Source organism: Staurois parvus, unplaced genomic scaffold (assembly GCF_062004578.1).
Source record: "Staurois parvus isolate SC_StPar_1 unplaced genomic scaffold, SC_StPar_1.0 ptg000166l, whole genome shotgun sequence".
NCBI classification, from domain to species: domain Eukaryota; kingdom Metazoa; phylum Chordata; class Amphibia; order Anura; family Ranidae; genus Staurois; species Staurois parvus.
Window position 1 is genome coordinate 531,120 of NW_028317962.1, and position 27,060 is coordinate 558,179.

A 27,060-nucleotide genomic window follows, 5' to 3' on the forward strand; every position below is an offset into this window, starting at 1 on the left:
AGTGAGCTGGCACTTCCTATGGTAGCACACAAAGAAGAGGAGCCAAGAGTGGGGGAGACCTGAGAAGAAGAGGATAGGGGCGTCTCTGTGTAAAACCATTACACTCAGCAAGTATAACATGTTTGTTATTTTAACTTTAAAAAAAATTAGAAGCTTTAATACCACTTTTAGTTGTCTTGTGCATGCTTTTTCCATGCTTTGTACAGTGAATGTAATAAATTACATATTTGTAAAGAGAAAAAAAAAATAATAATTATATATATCTATCTATATATATCTATATATATATCTATATATATATATTTTACACACACACAAACACACATACACACGCACGAATATATAAAAATATATAAAGAACACATTTCTACTTTGGTAATGTGCAAGAAATTAGAAAGAAAGCTTAGCAAACCCTGTTCACGCCTGTGCAAAACAAAGAATCCTTTTAGAACAAATTAGACAAATTCCTGCCAAGTCCCCATTTTGGAGACAGCGGTATCCAAACTCCAGCCTGGGGGCCAAATGGGGGCCCTTTTCTTGCCTTTATCTGGCCCTGACATTAACAATGGGACATAATTCCTCCGACTGACACCAACGATGAGGCACCATTTCTCCTACTGATATTAGTGATGGGACACTATTCCTCCCACTGACACGAATGATAGGGCACTATTACACCCACTGACACCAATGATGGAACGCAATTTCTCTAATACCAAAAATAGGGCATTGTTCACTACCAATGACATCAGGACATTTTCTACCCTCACTGGCCACATTCCGGCCCCTTCAAATTCTGAAGGACAGTAAACTGTCCCTTTGTTAAGAAAATTTGGAGACCCCTGATTTAGACAATTAAAATTTGTGTGCAAATGATTACTCAGTTTGTTTGGGTTTTTTAATTTGACTTTATATATATATTTTTTTTAATAAATGCAATGACTTATAAGTTGGATGAAAGGTTCAGTGTAGAGTAACACTTTTCATCATTAAATAATATACCTAAATTTGTATAAAAGTAAATACGTTGATTACATAATAGCAAACAGAGGGTTGCTAAGGAGGAAATAAGGATAGCAGGACATAGGAATTTGGTTCCAAAAGATAGGCTTTCCACAAAACAAGGAACAGCTGGGAGCTATGTATGGGTTAGGGTTGTAGAAGAGTCATTGAATGACATGGATTGGTTGTATTACTACATCTTTCAAGCAGTGCCCTTGTAGATGTAATTTTATTACTATGGATGACTGCCAGCAGAGGGAAGGATAAGAACAGGACTCACTTGTGAAGCACAACATAAAGGCTATAGTACAGTGTAATATCCAAAAATACGTAACTTCATTGGACTTCAAAGTACAGTCAGGGATAAATTAAGGCAGAACTTCAGGAATGATCTTTATTGCATACTTTCATTGGTTCAGCTTGGCACAATAGAAGTATGAATATCTCAAACCTGAAATTATTGTAGTAGTCGGCACTATTACAGTGATAGCCACAGTCTTCCAGGTCTGTCTTAAAAAGTTAAGGATCTCAAGGCTTCCTTTATTCATTATATGTTAAAAGTGAAGTGTGGGATAGCAAAATAAGCAATCATGCTCACTTAGGTCCACTGCTACATTTGTCCCCGCTGCCTCTAAGACCAAGAACTGATCGATCAAAGACCGCTGATCACTGACTTCTCAGCTTTCAGTGAGCATAGAAAGGAGACTGTGTCCCTGGCTCTCTGATCTGCCCCTCCAGCACTCATCTGGAGCACCGGGCTGTGGACGGGCAGCAGCAGCAGGTTCAAGCTCTCAGTGGCACACAGAAAGGCCAAGCCAACTGTCACTCAGGCATCTAAGTGAATCCCGAAATTAAAGTCGGAAACACTTCGGAGTCTGGACCAGCCGAGTGATGTCAGCTAACAGTGGACTTTAGCCCACAGTCGGTTGAACCTGGGTTCCTGGAGTGCAAAACTAAGTGCAATCCTGTGACACACAGGAGAAGTATGGCTAAAAGAGCTTTGGCCTACATCTTCTTTAATGCACTGACTATAAAGCTGGGTATGCACTGTTTTTGCTGTTCAACCAGTGGGCTCACAAACAAGGTGGATGGAGGAACCCCCTCCCTGCTGCTATGCTACTTTATCCTGACAATGGGAATCCATCAGAAGACACGGATTAGAACAGGTTTTCTAGCAGGACCATTCAACAGAAGCTCATTGTAGAGAGGGCTACACACAGATGAAAATTTGTGCGGTCCCTGCTGAACCAGAAGAATTTCGATCTGTGTGTACTCTGCTTAAGTCCGTCCCTGCAGTCTCTCCCGTATTTCCACATTGCCATATATTCAAAACAACAGAAGCTGCCTGTAATATCATTTCTATAAACCTGCTCCCAACAAAAAATTTAAACAGTAAGAAATATATATATATATATATATATATATATATATATATATAGTTATATAATTATTTATTGAGGCATGCTGTTTAAATGGAAAGACCTCAGGGGTTCTCAATTCTGACTGCAAATCTGAACTTTTCACTTTATTAAAGCGGAGCTCCAGTCCCCCTAATAAATTTTTGGTAAAAGCGGATCCACGATGACCTTTCAAATAGCATTAACAATTGGAATAATTAATTAGTAAAAGCATTGTAATTACTTAGTAATTCTTAAACATTTACCATGATCTCGGAAACAGGCAGGCACCATGATGGCTGTGGGCATCTGAAGCCAGCAGGTATTTATTTCTGGAAATCGGTGCTGCTGGCTATCCCAGCATGCACCACTTGTTCTCGCGTCTGCACAGTACAGACAATGCTTGGCGTAACTTGCGTAGTACAGGTTGCCATAACAATGATGGGGACGGCTGAAGTTCCCACCCCCCTGCCCCCATCCGTCAACCTGTACATTTGCGTCATTTCTGGTTTCCAAGTCCCGCGATTACAGGAAACCAAAGGACTTCTGGCATACAGGAAACGACATCCCAGGAGACCTTACAAATCGCCTTACGTCGTCATCGCCTAGGCGGCCGGGACCGGAACTGCAGGCTTACAGTGGATTTAAAGATGTGTATATTAATAAAAAAAAAATATCCAACTTGTTCTTCATTTCACAGGGATAACATAATCAGGTAAAGTATGAAAAATGGGTGGAACTCCACTTTAAGTTCATTATCATAAATGTACAGAACAGGGGCGGACTGATCATTTGGAAACTCTGGCATTGCCCGAGGGCCCGGGGTCAGTAGGGGGCCCCATGAGATGCCCCTGGTACCTTTTTCATAGGCTTTTTTAAAATTTGGGCAAGAACACAGGGGCCCCATGATCCCCTATTGCCTGGGGGCCCCATGAGTTGTTAGTCCGCCCCTGGTACAGAATAAAGAGTATAAGTAAATGCAATCAAAAACTGCAAGAGAAAAAGTTATTTGCAGCAGCGGTGTATTTATTATTGTCCACTAGGTGTCAGTCAAACACCAAGCTAGAGCGCACCAAGTGCTGGAGGATCATACAGTGAGAACTATCCTGAGCATTACCCCCTGACAGCTGTGTACAGGCAGAGAGTTTAAAATAAATGCAAGAAAACGCTATGTCAATAAGCTAGACAATACACAGTATTACTGTGCAAAAACCTGGAAAATAAAATCAAACACCAGGATTACTTTAGAGATCTAAGAGTCATAACTGTTACATAAATGGTTTGATTCTTTATCCTGGAGGTTTCCATTCCACATTCCTGCTTCACCGTGTATACATTTCTATTTTGTTGGCTGATGAACATGGTTTTGTGCTTACGGCTGTCTCCAGGCTTCAACAACTTTCTATTGAAAGGTGACGCCAAAGACTTTCTATTGCTATGTCGAAAATGAAGTTGCTGATCTTTCCTAAATACTTTGGGTTTTATTTGAAAACGCTGCAATAAACATGTTAATAATGGAGCTATAGCAACAAAGTAATCTGTGTTATCACAAATACAACACCTCCTGTGCTCAGGGACCCAGATCAGTAGAGGGCCGATGGATCAATAGTATAAAGATGTATGAAAGTTCGTCCCAGACCGATCAAAGGTTGTGTAGCTCCGACACAAAGCTGGGGAAGCTTGATACAAATTGTAGTGAAGAACAAACACAGTGCGCACAAACCTTGCGCATTAGCTCAGTAAACATTTAGTAAATTTATTGATTTAGGAGATATACTCACAAAAGTAGGAATAAAACAGGCATATAAAATCCAAAAGCACATCCTATGATAAGGAGACACATGCGAATCCCATCTGAAGAGGAAATGCTCAGAATGACGCTAGCGCGTTTCAAAGGGGGGTCCCCCCTTCATCAGAGCTGATGTCTATAAATTTCCTAAAACGTGTATACAAGTCAGCGGGTGGAACAAGCCTGCTTTTTAGTTACACAAAGCCACAGGTTTTCATTGTGCACCATTACGACCTTCTAGCCGCCGGCGTCCTGACAACCAATATCATCAGTTGCTAAGGAGGATGTCGGCTGCCTGCACAGCATCCTAGTTTGACCCTCCCCTGCCCCTCTCCATCAGTGCTGGGGTCACATTAGCTCAGTGATGGAGAAAAACTGAGGGAGAAGAGAAACATTGAATACTAGTCAGTACCAGTGTGCAAAAGTGTATTTACTTTGGAAGAATAAATCCCCTCTAATGTTGGGTGTCCTACATGTGTGGATGTTGCTGCGTTATATAGAACTATTAGAATAGTTTTTCACATTTTAGAATGTGGTGCCCTTTTAAAATTATGGACAGTCTAGAGGCACCCCATTTTAGAATGGGGTGCCTCAAGACTGTCCATTATTTTAAAGGGTGCCGCAGGATTGTCTATAATTTTAAAGGGTGCCTTGACCAAAAAAAGGTTGAGAAACATTGGAATAGTATTCCAATGTTTCTCTTCTCCCTCACTCTGCCAATTTGCCCCCATTACTGACAGAGAGAGGTAGGGGAGGGTCAAACAAGGATGCCATGCAGGCGACTGACATCCTCCATATCAACTGATGGCGTCATTGGTTGTTAGGATGCTAGCGGCTAGAAGGTTGTAGTGATGCACAATGGAAACCTGTGGCTTTGTGTAACTAAAAGGCAGGCTAGATCCATCCGCTGGCTTAGATACAGTTTTTGGGCAATGTTTAGGCAGTTTGCCGAGGCACCCCTGAAGAAACGTCAAGGCACCCTGGTTGAGAAAAGCTGCTGTAAACCAGAAGAGGCCTGCGGACCCATTCACACCAGTGTGTTTTGTGTGCTGCATTAAGGAAAAATCCTGCTTGCTGCATCATTTAATGCCCTTTCACGAAAATATATGTTATATAGCATTCAATAGTAACACGCCTAAAACACATGTAAAACATGCTTAAAAGGCACTGCAAATTTATGAAACAGACCTTAGATGATGTGCCTGGCTACATGCCAATACTGTCCTCAAAAGAAACATATGGCCTACCAGGACTGATTTTAATCTGAAAAAGCTAGCTGTGTGTGTTTCGGTCTGCAATGCCTTCAGAATCATTGAATTGGGATATATGCACATCAGGAATTCTGACTTCAATGGCTGCATGCTTGTTTTTGAGCCAAAACAAGCAATGACAACCTATTAACTTTGTCATATGACAGTTTTCTGTTAAAGGGTCATTCTACCTAAAAACAGTATTTCTATTATTCCCGTTGGGCGGAGTTCACCATCTGGCTTTTCATAACCTTTCAAATGCCATGGACATCTTCCGGTTACAGCTTCTGTAGAGTAAAGTAGCAGAAGGCTAGATCCCCGGTTAGATTTCTGTCTGCATCCCTATTGCAGATTTTCCATTATTTCCTGTCTGGTGAGGTCACGGTCTGCTGGATAGGAAGTGACAATACATTTCCCTAATGGAGCTGCAAATAGCAGTAAAAACCCAACAGGGTTTCTAATCCAAAACGATTTTGACTTAAAAAATGTCAAACCAACATTTCATATTTCTGAAATGTGCCCGCTGTTCCATGTACTTGTATGAAAAAGTATCCTGTTCTCTTTGTATTGCTTCGTTTCTGTGAAATCCCTGGAGTTCCTGCCAGTCCCTCTGCTTTTATTTATTTAAAAATGACTACACTAGGCACACAGGGTGGTCAGTTTGATAGCTGTGCTGGGAGCTAATCCAATGATCAGATTTGTTTTTAATCCAATGATCAGATTTGTGCTGACACGCCACTCCCTCCCTGCACAGCCATTCGCAGGGAAGATCAGTGTGCTGATGTTTCTCCTCCCCAGCTCTATGAGCTCCTTGCGCAGCTGAGAACAGAGGTTATGTGATAACTTATATAAAAGGGGAAACAAAAGGTATTGTTTTTTTTTATAACCATACAGAAATATATTTTTCCTGTCATTTTTATTTTAAACTGAATGGGTTGTGAGGGTTTACATAGACTTTAACACACTACAATTTTCTAGCCTCTATTCAAAGCTATAATTTCAGATTTTTGCAGACTGACCCTTTAAACACAGTTTGATCTGAAGGATAGGGAGGATAACCTATGTCCCGTTCTCAGAGTGGCAATCAATAGGTTACAAATATCCAGCACAATCCCTGGTTGATAACGATGTCGGAACGGAGTAATAAATGAGTCAGTAAACTTCAGTGGGATGAGTAAGAGATGATGATGTCCACTGGTCTCCCATGGCAATAGACTGCAGGTCAAAGCCGCTCCCAGGCCAGTGCAGACACTTGGCTGTGCTTCTATTATCAGGGGATTTGGGAAAGTCTGAAAGGGGTTTAACCTGATCATGAGTTTATTGTACTGCATGCTGCTGGAATCTACAAATGAGCAGGAAATGAGTCACTGCAGAATATGAATCTTCAGTAAAGCCCAGAGGGAGATGGACCAGCTCCAGGACAGTGAAAGAAAAAACCTCCCTGATCAGATGGCATCACTCTGGCATGTGTGACAATGAGCTGTCATGTGCTACTGTGTGACTAAACTGCTTCCAGAAAACAATAAAAAAAAATTAAAAAAGCTCAGTAAAGTGTCAATCTGCTAGTATGAAAGAAGCCAATTAGAAGTTCCTTTTTCATCTGAAGTTTAGTTTTTGTAAATGTCAGGGTGTTCTGATTTCCACGACTGCTGGGAACCCATTCACTTTAGTCAACTCCCTGCGGTGTAATGTATGATGGAATCTGGGAGATGGAGACAATGATGCGGTGTCTCATTCAGGTTGTAGACCACCTAGCATAATTGAACCTACTTCCTGTGAGCCCGGTCCATCCTACAGGACCACTCTCTGCCTGTTCCCTATGGGACTAAAAACCACTCTCTGCCTGTTCCCTACAGGACTAAGGACCACTCTCTGCCTGTTCCCTACAGGACTAAGGACCACTCTCTGCCTGTTCCCTACAGGACTAAGGACCACTCTCTGCCTGTTCCCTACGGGACTAAAAACCACTCTCTGCCTGTTCCCTACAGGACTAAGGACCACTCTCTGCCTGTTCCCTACAGGACTAAGGACCACTCTCTGCCTGTTCCCTACAGGACTAAGGACCACTCTCTGCCTGTTCCCTACAGGACTAAGGACCACTCTCTGCCTGATCCCTACAGGACTAAGGACCACTCTCTGCCTGTTCCCTACAGGACTAAGGACCACTCTCTGCCTGTTCCCTACAGGACTAAGGACCACTCTCTGCCTGTTCCCTACGGGACTAAGAACCACTCTCTGCCTGTTCCCTATGGGACTAAAAACCACTCTCTGCCTGTTCCCTACAGGACTAAGGACCACTCTCTGCCTGTTCCCTACAGGACTAAGGACCACTCTCTGCCTGTTCCCTACAGGACTAAGGACCACTCTCTGCCTGTTCCCTATAGGACTAAGGACCACTCACCATGTTCCCTACAGGACTAAGGACCACTCTCTGCCTGTTCCCTATAGGACTAAGGACCACTCTCTGCCTGTTCTCTACAGGACTAAGGAACACTCACCATGTTCCCTACAGGACTAAGGACCACTCTCTGCCTGTTCCCTACAGGACTAAGGACCACTCACTGCCTGTCCTCTACAGGACCAAGGACCACTCTCTGCCTGCTCTCTACAGGACTAAGGACCACTCCCTGCCTGTTCTCTACAGGACTAAGGACCACTCTCTGCCTGTTCTCTACAGGACTAAGGACCACTTTCTGCCTGTTCTCTATAGGACTAAGGACCACTCTCTGCCTGCTCTCTACAGGACTAAGGACCACTCCCTGCCTGTTCTCTACAGGACTAAGGACCACTCTCTGCCTGTTCTCTACAGGACTAAGGACCACTTTCTGCCTGTTCTCTATAGGACTAAGGACCACTCTCTGCCTGTTCTCTACAGGACTAAGGACCACTTTCTGCCTGTTCTCTATAGGACTAAGGATGACTCTCCATTGCAACCGCAGGAGAAAAAAGTGCTTATTGAAAGGCCAGCAGACAGCTTGGAAAAAAGGATGTATGCCGGGATATTTTTTTCACATGGTAAGGGGGGGAAGGGGCTTTACATCCTGATCGCATGGGGTGCGACTTGGCATGCAATATGCATTCCATGCAACTTACAAATCATATGCCAAGTCGCACCCTATTGTTCGCAATTACAGCGGTCATATCAGTCCCATTCCGACTTGGTTGGAGCAGCACCGATTTCTATAGTAGTACATGCACTAGTTTTGGTGTGATTTGCATAGACATCTGTGTCAGATGTCTTGCAAATCGCACCTGAAATCAGCATGTCTCCGACTTTGAAATTGTGCAACTTCACTGTAAGTCGCACGATTTCAAAGTCGAGCTTGATGTGACCAGGGTGTTAATTGTTGCCCTGTTCATTTACCATTTGCGCTCTATTCAGCTGTCAGCACAGAAAGGAAACCTCTCTGCCACCATATAAAAGCACTGGGTGCCCCAGTTACCAAGGACCAGTACCACTGTGCATGTGGGAGTAAGGTGAGTGAGCCATACGTTCACCATACTCAGGAGCAGAGAATCTGTTACTTTGTTCAATGAGACTATACAAAGCTATGAGTGAACTGTAGAAGGTAAGAATCTGCGACTTGGAGAGCAGCAGTTAAGCAGATTTGATGCTTTGTCCTTTAAGGGCAAAGAAACGGCTTAAGCTGGCCATGGAAGGATCGCAATTTGGCCGGTCCAGCAGGGACCCTCTGAATTTCAATCCACGCTTGGCCACTTCCACTTAACAGACGTTATTTAAACAACTGACTTCTGTCAAATGGGCTTCTTGGAACATTTTTCTCATCAGCCAATGGTCAGTGTAATGTATCCAAAGAACAGCTGAGGAGTCCCACATACAATGGAATAGTGGAAAGGATTCCTCCATCCACCTCACTTGAGAGGATGGAGGAAACCACTTGTCAAGAGTCATCTATGGTCAGCCTAAGGCCTGGTTCACACCAATGCAGTTTGCTTTTGATCAGTTTTTGCATTTGCGTTTTTACACACGTTTATTTGCTGCGTTTTACTACATTTTGCGTGTTTTTTTCTTAAAGGGGAAATGTTTTTGTTGCTAGACAAAGTAAAAACATAAAACGTGGAAAAAACGCACTATAAGCATTTCAACAGCATCTCCACTGAACTCTATTGTAGTAAAAATGCTGCTCTTTGCATTTAAAAAAGTTCCTGACCCTTTCCAAAAATGCACTGCTCAAAAAAGCATAGATGTGTCTCATAGGAGAACATGTTAAATGGCCTTTAGTGCGTTTGTGCAAAAAGCACATTGGTGTGAACCATGCCTAAAGCAGGCCCATACATGGTTCAAATTCCGAACGATTTTTCGATCGAAACCAATTCGTTCATTGGTGCCACCAATGATTTTGAAAATTGGTAGTTTTTCACAAATTTTCCAGCATGCCCAATAAAAAAAATGGGGAAGAACCACAAAAATCAGCCCCACTAACAGAGTGAAAATCGGCTGATTATTCTTCGGTTCGATTTTCGAATAAAAAAATAATTCAAAAATCGACCCACGTATGGCCGGCCTTACACTGAATTAAGAGCAGTCAGTCTGGAATGATCATGTGTGATAATCTGAATCTCTACTCTTTATGACTTCCCTGAACATGACAGCAGTCAGTGTAGACCCAAACAGAAATAAAAACTTGACAGAAGTTCTAACCCACCTCTGTTTTACCCAAAGCTTTAATAAAAGGGATGTGCACACAGCAGAAAGGTAACCTGTAACCCTTTCATTGCCAAGGTACTAGAAGCCTTGGCATGTCCTATGTCCTTCAGCCAGTACAGCAGCTTATTTTTCTATAGTTCATTTTACATACAGGCCACAAATATGAAACCAGAAACCTCAAAATTCAATTCTAAGGCCACGCCAATCACCCAGAGACAGTCACAGAACACTTTTCATGAACCTTCGTGCATTCCTTCATATAACATTTCATTATTGCGTTTCTAAAACATAATTTAGCTTAATGATAAAAGAACAGGTTCTTTTTTTCCCTCCATTAAATGCATAATCTATAGACAATACCACCTACTCAGGCACATTGAATACAGAAAGCACATTAATGTAGCAGAGCAATTACTGTCTGCTGGGAGGAAGTCTTGGGAAACATTTGCTCTCTGTGAACTGTATTTTTAGATATATCAAATAATTAAATATTGATGTCATTCATACCAGTGCGGCAAAGAAAAGGGGCTTTCATTTAAAGGAAAAATAATAGTTTTAGAGCAAAAGCAAAACTGCACCCACAAGGCAGAAACTGGGGGTGGACAAAGAAAAATTTCAGCACGGCCGGAGAAAGGGGATTTCATTCTCTGTAACCATTCAACAGCATTGAAAACTCCCGCTCACATGGCACAATGAGGCATTGACCACAGAAGATGGGTCCGCATTGCTGCTTAGAAGATCAGAGGTCGCACAAAGTCTCAGTTCATATGTTAATTTTGGAAAATATTGAACAGAAACAACTCTTTTCTCATCGACAAATGTGAGCTGGTCCAATTTACTGGTGAAAATATGCTAACAGGCCTTTGGTTCTAAAGCACTGTCATATAGTCCTAACATTCAAATTATAAATACTCACAAGGCTTTCTAGGACAATGGCACACATATGGTGGAGCTGCCCGAAAATACAGAATTACTGGAGGGATATAATCCAACTCAGGGGCAGACTGACCATTCGGGTACTCAGGCACTGCCCGAGGGTCGAGGGTCAGTAGGGGGCCCCATGAGATGCCCCTGGTACCTTCCATAGGCTTTTTTGGGTGTGGTTTGAGTGTGGGCAAGGACACAGGGGTCCCATGATCCCCTATTGCCCGGGGGCCCCATGAGTTGTCAGTCTGCCCCTGATCCAACTTATTCAGGAAATATGTGAGATAACTCTTCAGAGAGAGCCATGGAAGTGCTTATTTTATTATTTTGAGCCCCCATTCAAATGACATAAAAATAAAGTATTGTACCACTTAATTAGCGAGGCAATGGGTTTGATTTCCATGTTTTGGCAGGTTCCTGAATGACCAAAAATTAGAGATTGGATAAATAGAGTGGAAGGTATCTATAGAATGGAGGAACTGTATCATATGGAAGAGGATAAAATGGAAAAATATAGGAAAACATGGTTTAGCTGGATGAAATTTAAAACCTCAGAAATATACATGGAATTGATTAGAGTAATGGGGGAAGTTTAGAAACTAGAAGAGAGTTTCAGTGGTAAATCTGAGAAAGAGAAGAATTTGATACAGACAGATAGGTATGAGAGAAGAACTAGATCGGGAAGGAGATTGTGGACAGAAGGACAGGGACAGGGGTAAATGTCTGGGGTTAATGGATATATATGTGAAATAATTTTATAACTGAATTGATGTCCCTTTTGTATGAAAACCAAATAAAAGTTTAAATTAAAAAAAAAAAAATGAAAAAAAGAAGGCTTTCTAGTACTGAGAAGCAGTAAAATGACAAACCATGTTAAGTGGTAAATGGTCACTTTGTTAGCTACACCTTTCAGTTTATTCATTTCAGGTACTTATATAGCGCCGTCAATTTACGCAGCACTTTACATATATATATATTGTTCATTCACATCAGTCCCTAACCCTCAAGGGGTGTACAATCTAAGGTCCCTAACTCACATTCATACATACACATACTAGGGCCAATTTAGACAGAATCCAATTAACCTACCAGCATGTCTTTGGAGTGTGGGAGGAAACCGGAGTACCCAAAGGAAACCCACGCAAGCACAGGGAGAACATGCAAACTCCATGCAGGAGGTGCTATAGTCGGGAATCGAACCCATGACCCATTTACTGCAAGGCAGACATGTTAACCACTAAGTCACTGTGCCGCCCCAGGTAAAGCACGTACCCAAATAATAACTCATGCAAAACAAATTCATTATCAAGATTCTGCCTTTGTTCAACCAAACACTAGAATGCAGACGATGGATGATCTAAAGCAGTGTTTTTCAACCTTTTTTGTGCAAAGGCACACTTTTTTCATGAAAAAAATCACGAGGCACACCACCATTAGAAAATGTTAAAAAAATTTACCTCTGTGCCTATATTGACTATATATAAAGTAATTCTCTTGAATAGGAATCAAACACAAAGAAATTATTTTATAATTACTTTATTATGAAATAATAAAGTATTTTATAATTGGACCCGGGGGCCGGACCAAGAGTAGATGAATGATGTGTATGTGTCATCCATAGTAAGTATAGTAATATTCCCCCATAGTAAGCATAGTAATTAATCCCCCATATAGTAATTCATCCTCCATATAGTAATTCATCCCCCATAGTAATTCATCCCTCATATAGTATTTCATCCCCCCATATAGTATTTCATCCCCCCATATAGTATTTCATCCCCCCATATAGTATTTCATCCCTCATATAGTAATTCATCCCTCATATAGTATTTCATCCCTCATATAGTATTTCATCCCTCATATAGTATTTCATCCCCCATATAGTATTTCATCCCCCCATATAGTATTTCATCCCCTCATATAGTATTTCATCCCTCATATAGTATTTCATCCCCCCATATAGTATTTCATCCCTCATACAGTAATTCATCCCTCATATAGTAATTCATCCCCCATATAGTATTTCATCCCTCATATAGTATTTCATCCCCCCATATAGTATTTCATCCCTCATATAGTAATTCATCCCCCCATATAGTATTTCATCCCCCCATATAGTATTTCATCCCCCCATATAGTATTTCATCCCTCATATAGTAATTCATCCCTGATATAGTAATTCATCCCCCATATAGTATTTCATCCCCCCATATAGTATTTCATCCCTCATAAAGTAATTCATCCCTCATATAGTATTTCATCCCCCACAGTACTATTCCCCCCCCCCCCTTCTAGTAAGCCAAGTCCCCCGTGTCAATTCACTTACCTTTTGCGTTCCTCTCGCTGTCTTCCCGCGCCGTTCGGGTCTTCAGGGCGGACTGTGAGAGGAGCCTAGCTCCCCTCCCCTCACGTTCGGCACGCTGCCCCGCCTACACACATCCTGACAGCCACATCCGCAAGCCGGATTAAAAGGTCCGCGCGGACTTTTGGGGCTGCCAACCGAGAGGAGGCAGGGGAGCGGCCGACCGAGAGGAGGGAGGGGAGCAGGCGCCCGGCACACAGAAGAGCCGCATTAGACTGGGTAAAGAGCCGCATGTGGCTCGCGAGCCGCGGCTTGCCGACCACTGAATCATTAGATTCTAATGATTGGTCTATTTGTGAGCCGAAGCCACATGTTACAGATGAAATTGGAATTTTTCCCACGGCACACCAGAGAATATCTCACGGCACACTAGTGTGCCGCGGCACAGTGGTTGAAAAACGCTGATCTAAAGGACCTTGACCACAGAAGGATTAATGGCACCAGATGCGGTTGTTGCTGAATGACAGAATACACAGATATCCTTGGATTTTCAACCTCTAATCTAGAGTTTAGAGAAAACCAGGCAAAAATAGAAGAACACAGAGAGCTGTAATTCTGTGGGTGACAACAACAAGTCAACAAGAGAGGTCAAGGAAGTATGGCCAAGCTTGGTCAAATGGAAGGGTAGTCAAGGGCCGCTCACCGCACTTTGCAGTAGAGGTGCGGAGATGGACATCATGTCCAATATAGAACCTGGTCCGGGCTACAACAGAACACATTGAATTTCATTTTTTACTGCAAATAACAAGACACTGAAACCACAATGGACGTGATTCACCAACAGCAAACAACTGAAATGGGGGGGGGGGGGGGGCTGAGTTTCCTGGTCCAGGGAGTCTTGATTTCTGGTAGGCTCCATCCTCTCCTGCGCCAACAGTTCAGGCCGTCGGTTGTGGAATGAGTGTGTTAAATTTTCTTGGCACCTTAATACCAAGTCTGTGTTACTAAACCCAAGACCCTGCATTCTCTCTGTCTGGTCTCTCACAGTACACAGAACATGGAAATGCAATTATTCTAGTAAATATAAACTGCTAAATACCTTTTCTCATCAGCAGTTAGAGCGGTCTTGTGACTTTTGTCAGTGTCCAGCAGAGCACTGGTTAAAGCTTGTAGGAAGAGTTTTCTTTCTGCTCCAGGAGGATGAGGGATGTCATATTTGCACATGCACATAGTGGAACGGGAAGGAATGCCCCCTTCTCACACCTCACTGGAACACAGCTGAGGCTGTCAGTCACAGACTGTGCCCTCCTTGTCACCATTTTTCTCTTGGTGTCAGGAAAGCTTGTCAGAAATTACTCCTGCTTATAGCAGAGAAATGAGGCAGTGGACAGAAATGACACTTAGTACTCTGGATTGAGATACGTACACACTATAGAGGGATATGCTTTGTTCATATTTCATTTTACAACCACTTTAGTACAAAATGAGTGCTGGTTAATAATCAAAAAGATCATAAGTAAAACTTTTTTTTTCCCTTTTTGAATAACGTGCGTCCTGGAAAAAAATGTAATGGCCTTTTCTCTGTGTTTAGCCATATCAAAATTTTAAAAAGACATGATCATGCAAGGTTGCACATCTGTAGGTTTGGGAAAAGGAAGTTTTAATGGACCAGGCTAAAATGATTGACAAAACCATGTTCAGAAGACCAACACAAGGATGAAAACAAGAGGCACTAAGGAGAGAGGCTGGATGTCTGTCTCTTAAATGACAGCTTTTTAAGGCTTAGCCAGAGTATATTTAAGTCCACCACAACCTTCATAATGCTGTTAAGGCTCCATGTACACGGAATGTTTGGAAAACATTTCTGAACCATGGAAACTGACTGCTGGAAAACATAGGTTAAAAAACGACTGTTTAGCCACGTTTATGAGCATTTGCGTTTAGAAGCGTTTTTAAAAGATAACCTCAGGAGACCTTCCAAAATGCCCAGAATGCACTGAAAAACAGTACAAAATTCACTATTTCAGACATTTTGAGAGAAATAGAGAAAGCAGAAGCAGAGAGAGCAGTATTTGTTGAGATTAGCTGTCTTTTTTTTGTGGTGTTTGGATGTGTTCCAGCTCATTTCTGTGCAGAAATTATTGCAGCAGTGTCTAATACATTTTCTTTCATGCGAAACCTCAAGGTATGGTGTACCGGGTCCATTTGTGTACCGGGAAAACGCTTTACATGCATTTTTCATGATGATAAAATGCTCTGCTCTGGACACATCTGGAAATGGAAGAGATAAAAAATTTTCCAAACACAAACACTTATAAACGCGGTAAGCTGTGTTTACAAGCGGTTGAAACACTGATAAAATCTACTCCTGAACGCAAGTTTGATGCGTTCAAATAAACAATTGTAAACTCAACTGCCTGTAAATGACATAGTGTACATGGACACATAGGAAAACATTAGGGAGAGTTCAGGGGCTGCTGAAAAAAACGCAGAAACGCTCCTGAACGCGAGATTATCATCTGCAATGTACATGGAGCCTTAAGAGTTACCATTAATATACAAGTTATTTCTCTAAAGGGTAATTAGCTGACATGTATGCATCATGGTTTTATTTCTTTGTCAAAGCAGTCCCGGAAATGCCTCCTCCACGCAGTCCTTTAGATTTGCTGGCAAGTAAGAGACTGCTGTACAAATTGCACTTGCAGCCATTAAGGAAAATGTCATGTTAACCACACAAGACCACAGTGTCTGCCAAGTTAGTCGCTGCATGTTAACATTCATTAGCCTGGTACAAATGGCTTGTAAATGGGTCACATGACCTCAACCATTAGCGACATCTGACCTGCCGATCAGTAACAATGGAGCATTTTCAGGGACCGCTAACAGGAGCCTTTTAAAGTACCTTCTCGAAAGAGGGACAACGGAATACATAATATGATTTAATGTCTATCTAATCCATCCATAACTGCCTATTACAATGATGAAAGGAACCATTAGGACGCAGTATTACAAAGCACAATACCAGGGAATTGTTATTTCTTACAGAGAAAAGGACAGAAATAAAAGCAGGACATTTCTTCCAGTTCTGGCGTTCCTACATTTATTCTCTTACACTAATAAGCTTAGTGCCACCCAGTCAATCCAATCTACTGAAACACGCAATATACCGCACGTTGTACGACTGTGCGCTTGGTGAGAGAGGAGAGATTGTTCCTTTCTCCTACAGCAAAAAAGAAGATCAAAGATTGGTTATGTTAAAATCTCCAGCATACCTGAAAACCTAAATGATTGGCCCATGGCAGTCACTAAACATCTGAAGACATGAAATAAATATGTGAGCGCTCAAAATATGGTATATCAGCAGCTGTACACTAGGGTAACCAAAATAAACCCCTTGAAAGATACAAGATATATATAAAAAGTGCAGAGCTATGAAATATAAATACTGTAAAATGATACTAAAGTAAATATTCACATAATATAATAAATTATAATAAAAGTTCATAAAATGATAAATAGGTGCCAGTGAGGTCCTGATGACTCAATTCGGTGATTGTGCTCTCGTGAACAGAAGAAATGAGCACTCACCAGACGCACAGTGGTAATGTGCGTTTGTATAATATCCAGATGTCATCAGATAAAGTCATCAGGTGCAGGTAGGAAATGACTCCCTCTCAGCATGAATGGATCCAAAAGCCTTATGGGATGATCCAGGGGCGTCCAGAGATCCCCTTAAGGGGATGGATGGGTGCAGATCACAGGGGTTAGCAGGCTCCCTCTCTGGAGGCTAAGGGCTGGGCGTCTGGAAAATCAGCACTCCGCTAAGGAGTCAAGATAAAACATGCCCATAGTGTAGTATGTTGTTAAACTCTTTTATTAGGAGTAAATAGCAGTAAACAGATGTATCCAAACATAATCAATATCAAAATCAGAAGCTGGGACTAACGTCCACAAGAAAAGATGGCCACCGGAGCGCCACGCTACTCCGATGGCGTGACGTCACGGCATAATTGGCCCCCCCTTACGCGTTTCGTGCACGAGCACGTCCTCAGAGGGGATTGCCAATCATCTCTGGCCAAAAATCCAATGCTTCCCTTTTTCAATAAAAAACATTATTTCACTGCATTCACAGTGCACCGTAACATCAAGCCAAAGAAGAAGCCTCTTACCACTTGTTCTCGACTGTATCTATACCCGCCCCAATAACACACACACACACACAAAAAAAAATTATATAACTTGTTGTATTTGTCTAGGCCAGACCAGAAAATGACAAAAAATCATCTGAATGGATGCTACAGGCAATGCTCGACATGATCTCTGGGTTGAGCAGAGCCTACCTAGAGCACTACAGACGGTTCAGACAGAAGGCAAAGCAACAACATTCTAGATTAAAGACACAAGATTAACATCTCCAGCTCTCATTGGGGATGTTAGTGCCGGCTGCCTACAACATTCAACTTAAACTATTTACGTCAACAGGATTTTAAGACCGGCTCAAGCTTCTCACTACTTCCATGTGACATCCTTACTAATAGCAGATAATCAATTTGTCAAGGTTATTCCATATCTATGCACCAGTAGGAACATGCTGCAGTCACACATTTTTAATCAGGACAAATGTACAATTACCCAACATGTTTCCCAGGATCAAACAATGGCAGATTGGTCTGCGGTACACTGCAAATCCATGATCAAAAAGTGCTCTGTGAGGATGGATGGAGATATCCATCCATCCAAACACAAAAAAAAACCTAAAACAAGTAAATATATTATAACTTCCTATTTACTAAGGCTACCATCAAAGGAATTCAAAGTAACAGTAATGCCGTTCAAGAGAGTAAAGTTCCACTTTAAAGTATAACTAAAAGGCAATTGTTTTTCTTTTAGATTTGGATAGAGTGGGGAGCGAGTAGAACACCTGTCTGTTTTAATTGTCGTCTGTACCCCCATTAGGGAGATTCACCTTTCCTATTTGTCCTGTTTACCACTGAAAGTGAAAGAAATCCCACATTTTGTCCCCAGAAAAGTAATAGAGGGGAAATCTTCCGAGTTCTGAAGACCTGGGGGTCCCCAAGGAATTCCCTTTATTTGCAGGGATTTCTTCTCACTTCCTGTTTCGGCTATGGGACAAGAAGTGAAGGTAAATCTCCCCAATGGGAACAAATGGCAAAAAATAAAACAGGAGTTATAACCCTCCCTTCCGCAATCCAAAATTAAAAAAAAAAGTTTTGCCTATAGTTCTACAGTAACTGGGGGCACTCTGGTAACACTTTCAGGGCCCTTGGTTGCTATTGTGTCTTAGGTTATTCATGATCTTGAGTCCTGCTGGAGCATATACTGCTGTAGTTGATTGCAGCTGACTTGGAAGCAGGGGCGGACTGACAACTCATGGGGCCCTCGGGCAATAGGGGATCATGGGGTCCCTGTGTCCTTGCCCAAACTCAAAAAAGCCTATGAAAAAGGTACCAGGGGCATCTCATGGGGCCCCTAGGGCAGTGCCCGAGTTTCCCTGGCTGCACCACCCACACAGAAGAATGCAGACCCCGGGCGGCATGCCGCTCATACTGGAAGTCGCAACTGTACTGGGAACCGAGGTTTCCATGCAGGCTGCGTTTTCAGAAGAAGTGCAGGGACTTCTTCCTTGCATGTCCCGAGGCACGGGACAGTAGGCCCCTACTGACCCCGGGCCCTCGTTCGGTGCCCGAGTTTCCGAATGGTCAGTCCACCCCTGCTCGGAAGGCACAGGTTTATTGGGATTGAGGAGATATTCACTGGATGCGTTCTATACTTGGTGTGTTCTGACACTTGTCACGTGTGAGTGCATATGTAAAAGTTTTTGTGATAAATAAAGCTTTTAAAGGGTAAAAACTATGTTACTGTTTTCGTTCATGAGGATTACTGCCGATGAAGGGTGTTCTTTGGAGTGAGCTATTGGGATCCATTATTCATCAAGTTGATCTTCAGAGTCCAATTTGGGGCCAAAAGCGTGGTTAGGCCAAGCATTATTTTTGTGAGGTCGCACTGATGGAGGTGAGCAGAAATCTGGTGGAGGGATTGTTGACTCTCTCTGAGTTTGGAGCACCAGTGTTCAAAGGAGGAAGGATATTTATTCAGAAGCATTCTGTATTGGGACTTTTCACATTATTATTATTATCACTTACTGTATTCACTATTTTATTTTTATTAATATTTTGATGTGTAGCACAGTATTACTTTTTATCTATTGATTTTGCCCACATATGAGACAGGGTTTTTGTGTTATAATGGCTACTTATATATTTGGGTGTGTTCTAGTTATACACCTTTACCCCTGATTCACATATATGCGGCCGTGTGGGCTGCGTTTTGTGCGGGCAAGAGAGCCCATTCATTTGAATGGACTCCCATGCCCCGTAGGGAAGAAGTCACTGCACTTCGTCTGAAAACACAGCCTGCATGGGAATCTTGGTTCCCAGTACGGTTGCGTTTTCCAGTTCGGGTGGCGTGCCATTAGAACTAATGGCACCTGCCTGCGGGTCTGCATTCCTCTGTGCGGGAGGTGTGGCAGCACGGATTTTCGTTCAGATCCGCAGTGGCACCACCCGCACATAGTCACATACTTAGTCTGGCTGAAAAAAGACAAAAGTCCATCTAGTTCAACCATTAAAAAAAAAAAAAAAGTAGAAGTTCTAATCCTATATCCACAGTTGATCCAGAGGAAGGCAAAAAAAAAACCCAGCAAAGCATGATCCAATTTGCTCCTGCTGGGAAAGAAATTCCTTCCTGATCCCCCGAGAGGCAATCGGATATTCCCTGGATCAACTTTACCTATAAATGTTAGTATCCAGTTAAATTCTGTGTATCTAAGAAAGAATCCAGGCATTTTTTGAAGCAATCCACTGAGCTGGCCAGAACCAACTCTTGAGGGAGTCATTTTCACAGCTCTCACTGTGAAGAAACCTTTCCGTGTTTGGAGATTAAATTTATTTTCCTCCAGATGTAAAGAGTGCCCCCCTTGTTCTCTGTGATGACCTCAGGGTGAATAGCTCTACACCGAGTTCACTATATGAACCACTGATGTATTTATACATGTTGATCATATCCCCCCTTAATCTCCTCTTCTCAAGAGAGAATAAATTCAGTTCCTCTAATCTTTCCTCATAGCTGAGCTCCTCCATGCCTCTTATCAGTTTGGTTGCCCTTCTCTGTACTTTCTCCAGTTCCCCAATGTTCTTTTTGTGAATTGGTGCCCAAAACTGAACTGCATATTCCAGATGTTCCACATATGTGAACCAAGCCTTAGATGCACTTATAATTTGGTCCATAGTAGAGCGTGAGGCTTTTCATTACATTGAAAAGAAAATAGTGCCACTGTAAAAGTGTGCCATCTTTGTTCTATAGTTGCATGAAATCCTAGTGGGAGGTTAATCATCATACGGCCAACCAGGCTTCATTGGACTAAATAATGTAGTCACTTTAACAAGTTGCTGGAGAGGGAGGTGTTAAGGCAGTGTACAGGAAAGGGCGGACCTCAGTAGTGTGATGATGCCTTTCCATTGTCCAATAAGAAGGCACCTGACACAGGAACCTGCAAATCTGCACCGGCGTCCAGTAGTGTCACCATCCAGAGTTGTACAGCGTGGAATGGCTGTGTGCATCACTAATGAAGCTCAGCAAAACTGCAAAGGCTATGGCAGATAAAACAGCTCGCACAGACGCATCAAACGGTATATTCATCTGTGAAGATGGAATTCCATTTAAAGCCTTGAACAGCTGGGCCAAGCCAATTTAAAAATGAATTTCCTTTCAGTTAACTTCCAGCTTAATAGCAATGGATGCTAAACTTCCTGAGCACCCATCAATCTCTTGGATTCCTCCAATAAACCTGAAGCTGTTTTCATGGTAATACAGCAGCGTGTGAAACTGGACCTCATCCAGGGACATTGAATAGAGATGGAAATGGAAAAAGCTGAACAGAACATGAAGAACCTGCAATTTCTGCTCGAACATGCCATATTCCCTACAGAAACCGCATCACCGATTGGTCTACAGAGCCGCAAAGCACTTGGTGACCAGCCCACATCATCAAGTGGATGCCTGCCTAAACACGGCGTAATTATTTGCCAGAAGTAAACTGCAATTATCTACTTAGGAGCTGTGCATAGCATGACAGAAAATTCCCTGATCTGACACCCACACACCAATCAGGAAAGAAAAGGCTGCTGTTTGCCTTCTATTCACTTTAAATGAACTCACCTCTCCAAGAGCATCACGATAAAAAATGCAGCCCCGCTGCACACGCCAGCTGATCGCGCTGAATATTTCAGCAGGCTCATTGTTTATGCTCTGCGTTTGTTTTCTTTGGTAGCAAAAACGGCAGTAATTAGACATTGTTAGGCTTGACTTGCTACTACTTGTGCCAATACGGTCATTATCAGATCCTATTTAATTCTCACCCCAACTGACAATTTAGTGCTACTGTAGCTGTTACATTTGCAGAGGAAGTAAAGAAAAAAACTTCCGATTTTTTGTTACGCTAGAAAACAACAAACAGCTCAACAATCTGTGGCGATAATAATACAATATTGCCAAACAGCAATCTGGAAAATGACTAAATTAACGCTGCCCCGGGAAAACCTGAAAATCAAAATAATTAAAGGTTATGTAAACCCTCACCTTGTAAAACAACCCATTCTTTCAAATAGAAATAAAAGGCAAAACGTGTGTATAATAAATATAAACAAACAAAATTACAACCAAAAAAAAAAAAAACATAAAAAAACAAGGGGGGGCGGGGGCGGAGTGATTACAAACCCTCTGCTCTCAGCTGCATAAGAGCTGGGGGTGGAGAAACAGCAAGACACTGATCTTCCCAGTAAAAGGTTGTGCGGGGGGGGCATGTCAGGTCAGGTCTGATCATTGGAAGAGAGAAGAGCGAGTTCCCAAGCACAAGTAGAAAACTGACCACGCTGTGCTCTCCTGCTAGTGTGGTCAGTTTTAATTAGGAACACAAATAGGACTAGCAGGAACACCAGGGATTTCGAACAAAAAAAGCAATACAGAGAAAAGGATATTTTTTAATACAAGTACACAAGGCTTTTTTTTCCCCTCAAAGAATAGGTGCAGGAACTCCCCACCTTGTGAGCCACCCCTTGTTTCTGGCCCCTACCCACCTGCAAGCACTGTCCCTTAGTTCCACCCCATACCCACCTCCCAGTACTGTCCCTTTTGGAGAATACAGAATCAAGTATCATTCTGAAATGCTAAGTAATTTGTATGCAAAGTGTTAATAACAAGAAAAACAGTAAAATAAATAGAGTAGATCCCCTGCAGCCAGCAACAGTAGATCTCCACAGCAACAATGGACCCCAAACAACAAAGTACCACCCCATCATCAATAGATCCACCTCAGTAACCATAGATACCCAGCATCAACAATAGATCCCCCAACAGCCAGCATCAAAAGGCCCTCCAGCAGCCAGCAACAATAGACTCCTCCCTGAACAGGAGATCCATCCCAGCAACAACTGGCTTCCCAGCAACATAAGACCTTCCCAGAAACAATAGATCCCAATGCAAAAATAGATTCCCACCAGTGACAATCCCCCAGCAGCCAGCATCAGTAGACCCTCCATCAAACCCCAGAACCCACTGCCATTACATACATTCAGTGCTGGAGGTTAAAAAAAGCCCTGCAAGTACATGGTACAGCAGGCACATAGGAAGGATATGAAATGTTGGGTTACATATTCTTTAAAATTGAACTCCAGGCAAACAGTCTCAGGTCTTTGAACTGCCTTACCGGTCAGTGGAAATAAGATTCTACTCACCCAATCTCATTATCCAGACAGCACAACCAGGTCTTGTACCCCCCCATAGAACTGTCTACAGTTAAATAATAAAGAATGGATTAGCACTGCCTCAAATTAGGATTGCACAACGAAGGGACAGAAGCACACTGATAGGCCTGTTTCCCATGGGCTTCAGCTTATACAAGAGCAGTGTGAACAGAAAGCTTCAACAGAGCATTTGCAGAACGTCAGCAAGTTTTGTTGAAGCTTTTAAAGTAGCATTCAACTCTAGTTTGCAAATGTTGAATGCAGATCCCAATGAGAGTGTTGATTGCCACTTTAAGCAAGCTGCTAGCAAGCTTCAGCAGACTGCAATGTGTTGATGTTGGAATCCTTCCAGCAGAGCTAATGTATTCTAACAGCAGAAGGTTTCCCAGCCATCAGAATACAGTGATCACTTCTTGCGGCTATAGCTGCCGACAGTGATCGAACAAAAAAAAAAAACCCGACAGGATGGTTGTACTGAAGCTGATTGATAAATGGCCTTCAGTACAACCAGCCTCCCAATACATAGATCAAAATTCCTCTGATTTCTGCTGAACCAGGTGAATTTTGATCCATCTATAGCTGGCTTAACTTTTATATTCCTTCAAGCTGAACTCAATGACAAACAAATATTGTCTAAATATACAAAGCAGTGTATTCTTACTTAAAAAGGTTCTAAAGGCTGAAGGTTTATTTTTTTTACCTTCATGCATCCTATGTGTGCAGCTTCCCCTAACACTTACCTGAGCCCGATATAGCAATGTGCATGAGAGCAGAAGTTCTCCTGGGATTCTGCCTCCTCATTGCCTGAATCACAGAAGGGGGAGCCAATGGCAGTCACAGCCAGTGAGAAAAGAGTGGGGGGCTTGGCCAAGCCATGCTCTGTGTCTCTCAAACACACAGAGGTGACTCAGGAACGAGCAGTTTGCTCTAGGGGCACTAAGCAGGGGGGAGGGGCCTAGAGCACCAGGGTACCCGAGAATAGGAGGATCAGGGCTGCTCTGTGCAAAACCATTGCACAGAGCAGGTAAATATGACATGTTTGTTATTTAAAAAAGAAAAAAATCAAAACCTTTATAATCACTTTAAATCTTGGTGTGCTTTGTGTATGTATTTCAGATCTGGACATTAATCCAGCATGAAACTAAAGCTTTGTGTAGGAGCTTCCTGTAATAAAGACTGGTCATTTCTGCTTTCTGTCCTTGTGGAGGTTGACCAGTCTTGTGTCCGCCTACTTGTGCAGTTTCCCGCAGGCAGCCTGTAGTGAATGGACCTGCTGGAGAATGATGTCACTGCTACATTTACAAGGTAATAACTGGCTTTGCAAAGTCACGGGCTGCACACAAAGTAGATTTATAGAACCTGTAGCTACTGATTAATATATTTCAATCAAAAGTTTCTGTGACCAAAGTTCAGCTTTAAACTGTACCCAAAAGTCTATATTCATACACACTTGAAATGCTCTTGCAATATTTTAGGAGAGTGTGAGCAGCTAAAAGGGCAAACGGCACTGCAGAGGAGTCTATTTTCAGTGGAACACAGAGATACAGCACTGCGATGGCTAAATTAGATTCTCCGTGTTCAGATTACCTAACAAGCTCATTAATGGGAACCTGTCAAGATGGCTGTTATCTGTCACGCTCCAGGCTTGGAGTGGAGCACAATCCTGCAGTATCATATAGAGGGGAGTCCAGGCCCTGGAACAAGTGACAAGCTCGGAGTCATGCAATGGCAACCTCTGCTGTGACAGATAATAGCTGTCTTGACAGGTTCCCCATAAAGGCCTAATAAAAACAAAGCTTGTTCTGGGAAAGTCGCACAGCTTCCTGCTCTAAATGAGATACAGAAGTTCAGAGTTGAGAAAAGAGCACATTTCACAGCCACAAACACACAAGCTGCATGAACTCCTGTGCCAATACAGAGAAGGCAGAACGCTGTGCAGATCAACCTTCCAGCATGAACCTGAATGAAGACTCGAGGTGGCATTAGCCTGCTGGAAATTGGCTACTTTCCTTCACTACTTTACAAAGCTCACCTCCCTGCACCATCCCTGTTAAAAAGTCTTCCCAGTCACAGAAAGCAGTTGGTTGATGGCAAGAAAATATTTTTTTCAGGTACTTATATAGCGCCATCAATTTACATATATATTGTACATTCACATCACTCCCTAACCCTCAAGGGGTGTACAATCTAAGGTCCCTAACTTACATTCATACATACACATACTAGGGCCAATTTAGACAGGAACCAATTAACCTCCCAGCATGTCTGTGGAGTGTGGGAGGAAACTAGAGTACCCGGAGGAAACACACGCAGGCACAGGGAGAACATGAAAACTCCAGGCAAGTGGTGTCATGGTTGGGAACCGATGACCCTAGTACTGCCAGGTGGAAGTGCTAACCATTTAGCCACTGTGCTGCCCTGATATGGATAACGCTTTCTGATCTTAGGCCCCATTTAGATACCGCATTGAGAGTTCCCGCTTGGGATTCTGAAAGCGTGATTTACCCGTGGGTCTGCACATCAATGGGCTGCCGTATGCAATGGGTGTACCCCTGAGGATGTGTTATTACACGAAACGCGTTGGGTGGAGCCCTATTGCTGACCTCTAGTCGCTGCTGCTGAGGAGCGGCGGCCATTTTGGTACTTTATTTATTTATTTAATTACTCCTCATGGATATGTTTTATATGGGGCAGCACAGTGGCTAAATGGTTAGCACTTCCACCTGGCAGTACTAGGGTCGTTGGTTCGAATCCCAACCACGGCACCACCTGCCTGGAGTTTGCATGTTCTCCCTGTGCCTGCGTGGGTTTTCTCCAACACTCCAAAGACATGCTGGTAGGTTAATTGGCTCCTGTCTAAAGTGTCCCTAGTATGTGTATGTATGAATGTGAGTTAGGGACCTTAGACTGTACGCCCCTTGAGGGCTGGGAATGATGTGAATATATAATATATGTGTAAAGTGCTGCGTAAATTGACAGCGCTATATAAGTACCTGAAATAAATTAAATAAATAAATGTTACTTGCTATTTTTACCATAAATAAAATACTACACAATAAGCACCTTTATGGCTCCATTGGCTGAGCTAATTCCCCCCAGGACCACCAGGTACCCACCCTGATGGATGACCCTGTAGGTGTACCCTCAGATGTGCGATGTATTATAATCAATGCGCATTATAATTTATGGTCTGGTGAGTGTACATCTGTACCAAGGGTGGATTTCCTTTCACAAGTTTTTGCACAGTTACTCTTCAAGGGTAACGTCACGTGCCAATCATAGGCACTTCTTCAGCTGATCTCTGTGCACAAGAGACGTTTTAAAATTCAAAAATGCTTTGATGAACTTCTTTTATTGCTTTTTATGTCATTTTGAATCAGTTATATTAATGCACTTTCACCACTTTATTCACATATGCGTTTAAGTCACATGCGTTTATGGAATTTATGCATTTTTTACAGCTGCACTAATATTTTAGAGTATGTATATTTGTCACCCACAAGAAGCTCCTGCTCCTTTTTGGGTGACAATCTTCGCACGGATTTTAAGCACTTCCCGTCCAGCCCATGTATATAAATGGCCGGACAGGCGCAGTGCATGAGTCGGTTGTCTTCATAAACGGCGCCCGCCATGTTAGCCTGTGTGTGCTCCCTGGGAGCGTGCGGCACCGCAATCCTGTGCCTGCTGTGTCCAGCTGAGGCCACTCCATACACACGGTTCCTCTTTGACTCCTGGGGATCGGGCTGAGCGGCGTTCATCTTTATACACAGAAGACTACGTGTGATGAAAGGTGAATAACCTCCTATAATGCTCTATGGCTGAGCTACCCATGAGTAATATCAGGAGGAATGTACATGAGAAATCATAGAAATCTGATAGTACAAGAAGGAAAGTCTGTCCATTGAT

At 42.6% G+C, this 27,060-nt stretch overlaps 1 protein-coding gene across 4 annotated transcripts in view; it reads right to left on the minus strand.

Annotated features, from left to right (window-relative positions):
• RASAL2 (RAS protein activator like 2) overlaps nt 1–27,060 on the minus strand; it is a 451,415-nt gene that overhangs the window by 233,465 nt on the left and 190,890 nt on the right. The gene's annotated exons all lie outside the window — the stretch shown is intronic.